Source organism: Herpailurus yagouaroundi, unplaced genomic scaffold, assembly GCF_014898765.1.
Source record: "Herpailurus yagouaroundi ecotype Mexico unplaced genomic scaffold, PumYag 67793, whole genome shotgun sequence".
NCBI lineage: Eukaryota > Metazoa > Chordata > Mammalia > Carnivora > Felidae > Herpailurus > Herpailurus yagouaroundi.
In genome coordinates this window covers 21,384,347-21,388,016 of record NW_024420586.1, presented here as the reverse complement: position 1 = coordinate 21,388,016, position 3,670 = coordinate 21,384,347, and the positions used below count along the sequence as shown (strand labels likewise).

The following is a 3,670-nucleotide window of genomic DNA, read 5'->3' as shown; positions in this document are numbered from 1 at the left end:
TACCCTTGTTTACAGAGGTGAACATAGGTTGTCTCCAAGCTTTCTGGTTTACATGGTTCATAGGGTCCATCAGATAAAAACAGGTCAACTGCTCGGGACAAGAGCAACTGTCATTGGTTGTTCTTGTCAAGAATGGATAAGAATCTCTCCAGGGTGTTCCCCTGAAGGAGGCACTGCCTGTCATGACAAACGCATACTGACAACAGATTTTTCCATCAGACACACCAGGAGGTCCACGAGACTGCTTGTTTCCCTTTTTTGACTTCTTAAAAGTCTTTTTGACTTAATTTTAATGTATTGACAATTTCTGATTATAGAAGAGTGCGTGCTCGCTGAAGAAAATGTGAAACCGACAGGTAAGCCAAAAAAAAAGATGTTATAAATCATCTGAAATCCCAGCATCTAGGACAAAAGCATTGTTAACATTCCGGTATGTGCTTTTCCTGTCTTATATTCTGCATGAATGTAATTTTTAACAAAAAGTTCAAACTGCATGTTATTTTTCAATCTGTTTTTAATTAAACTATATATCATGCACATTTTCCCATGTCATTAAATATTCTTTAAAAAATACATTTAATGGCTTCTAGGTATTTCATTAGATAAAGGCATTTATTTATTGAGCCAATCTTTTATTAGAGAATAGTGAGTTGGTTTCCAAGATTGGCCATTATAAGAAATGAGGCTGTGGATGTACTTACAGATAAATCATTGGAGAAATGTATAATTATTTCCTTAAGGACAAATTCCCAGAAGCCCAATGGTCCATATATATACACGTATATATATATACGTGTGTGTATACACACACGTATATATATATATACACGTGTGTGTATATATACATATATATGTATATATATATACGTGTATATATACATATATATATGTATATGTACATCTGACCACTTTCCTACACAGAATGTTATAAAATTTACACTCTTGCCAGCTGTATTTGGGAGTACCAGGGGTGGCACACTTCACCAAACTTAGTGTGTCGTAATTTTATTTCAGCCTTGTCAGTTGACTACACAAAAGGTGATGTATACCTTGTGGTTATTTTGGTTATTTTGGTTATTTTGATTTGCACTCTGTTGTTAAAGAAGCTACACTTTTGCTAAAAATAAAGCGACTGGCTCTGCGATTCGGTGAATTACATTTTCCTGGCCTTTGCCAACTCCAACATTACTTTTTTCTCTGCCTTGTGAAAGCTCTTTATGGTGTATCTTTTTATTTTTCTGCTTCATATGTAGTCACGATGTTTTCCCAATTTTGCTTGTGCTCTTCCACCAGAGGAGCACACTAGGCTTGAGTTTATAATATGTATTGTTGTTGCTTTTATGTGTTAATATTTTTATAGAGTGAAAGATACCAGTGTTTTCTTCTTGTGATGTTGCTTTCAGTGTTATGATTTGAAAAGCCTACTGCACTCCAGAATGACATAAATGTGTATCTATATTCTCTTCTGGAACAGTTCGTGCTTTTTTTTCCCCCTAAAAATTTACATTTTTTTTTAGCCCAGCTGAAATCTATTCTGGAATGTAATGAAGTTAAATGAATTTTTCCACAAATATTTAGTCAAGTTCTATAAAAATATGGTTTTTAAATGAGACAGCTATCATATGCTAAATTCTTAAACATTCCCGTGTCTGTTCTGGACTTTCTATTTGTGTTACCTTGAATTGTTTGGCTAGTCCTGCATCCACACCACATTGTTCAAATTATTGCGGCTTTATAATATATTTCAACATTTGGCTTCAAGTCCCTTCTCATTTTTCTTGAAAAAATTTTCTTGGTTATTCTTGCCTGTTTATCCTTCTGGATAAACTTGAAAAGCCTTTGGTCAAGTTGCAAGAATGTGAAGTTGGTGTTGGATTAGATTAGAAATGTATCACATTTGTAAAGCAAACTGGGAAGAATTAACACTTTAGTAATAATGGGTTTTCCTATCCAGAAATACAGGGTGCTTCTGCATTGTATTCTAAACTCTTCTTTTAAGTCCATTTTTGTTTTCTTTTCTTTTTTATTTTACGAAAGTTTATTTTATTTATTTTTGAGAGAGGGAGAGCATGAGCAGGGGAGGGACAGAGAGAGAGGGAGAGAGAGAATCCCAAGCAGGCTCCAAGCTCTGAGCTGTCCGCACAGAGCCTGACGCGGGGCTCAAACTCACAGACTGAGATCATGACCTGAGCCGAAGTTGGACGCCCAACCGACTGAGCCACCCAGGCGCCCCTGTTTTCTTTACACAGTGTTGCACATTTCTTGTTAAGATCATTTGTAAATAGGTTATAGTTTTTGTTCATTTTGTGAATGAAATAATGTATATTTTTTAATATGTGAAAGTTATCGATACTTGTAAATTTGTGTTGGTGCCCATCACTTCCTAGTAGTGACAACCTTTTCGTGGCTGATTTTCTTGAAGTTTCAAGAAAAAAATTCAAAATGGCATTACTTCTATTCTCTCTCCAGTGTTTATGCCTCCTGTTTCTTTTCTTGTTTCCTTATGTGGTTTGGAACTTACAACAAATGAAAAAGAATAGTGATGATGTGAAGCATCCTTATATTATTCCTCTCTTCAATTGAAAGGCCTGTCAGAATGACGTAAATCATTGGTTTGCAAAATATGCTATTTATCATGTTGGCAAAATTTTCTTCTAGTCCCAGTTTACTACACATATTTGTAATGCATGGTATTTAATTTTATCACTAATTAATTTGGGATGTCTGTTGAATTTTTTTTCTCTTCTCCCTTGATGTGATAAATTATGTGAATCGATTTTTAAATATTAAATAACCCTTGCATTCCTAGTATAAATTTGTGTCTATTGTGGTGTACTATTCTTTTCACGCTGGATTCGGTTAATGAATGCAATGTTTAGGATTTTTGTTTCTACATATTTGCTGGACTATTTAATAAGCTTTGTCTCTGAGTGTTTAATCTTTATCAGGTTTTAACATCGTGGTTTTGCTAGCTTCGTAAAATGAGTTGGAAACTTTCCATTGCTTTCTCTACTTTGGAATTATTTAAATAGCATTGGAATATTATAAAAATGAAAATAACTCAATAATTCATTTTTGACAAGGTTTGTGATTTCTTCCACGGTCTATTTCTGGTCTACTCCAGTCTATTTCATTTCTATTTCTGGTCTATTCCAGTGTCTTACTTCTTCTTGAACCAGTTCATAAAGCACTTTCTCAGGAAAGTGTTTCTGGAACATTAATGTACACGCAGATCTCCTAGGGATCTCCTTGGTGTCTAGATTCTGATCCGTTAGAACTAAACCATAAGAGACTCTTAAATACGGAGAACAAACTGAGAGTTGCTGGAGAGGTGCTGGGTGAGGGGATGAGCTAAATGTGTGGTGGGCATTAAGGAGGGCACTTGTTGGGATGAGCAGTGGGTGTTATATGTGATGAACCACTAAATTCTACTCCTGAAACCAATACCACACTACATGTTAACTAACTTGAATTTAGATTAAAGAAAAAAACAAAAAGAACTACACCATGTATCCTACTCTCTAGTGAGTCACCCTAATTCACAGAGAGCTAGTAGAATGTCGTAGACTCTGGGTCTGGAGTTCTCTCTTGTCCAGCAAGAGAGCGGAGGCGGAATTAAAATGCAAGAGAGGCTGATGTCCAGGAGGAGACAAGAGCCCCAGGTAAGGGT

At 35.6% G+C, this 3,670-nt stretch overlaps 1 protein-coding gene across 2 annotated transcripts in view; it reads left to right on the top strand.

Moving 5' to 3' along the window:
• The first annotated feature begins 227 nt into the window (after positions 1–227).
• The window catches only part of NDP (norrin cystine knot growth factor NDP), a 49,899-nt gene continuing 46,456 nt past the window's right edge, over positions 228–3,670 (top strand). Inside the window, exon 1 of one of the 2 annotated variants that reach the window (XM_040468781.1) lies at positions 228–356. The gene's annotated coding sequence lies outside the window, so the exon portion shown is untranslated. Of the gene's footprint in view, positions 357–3,567; positions 3,663–3,670 lie in introns of those variants that run through there. The other variant, XM_040468782.1, reaches the window with a different exon arrangement.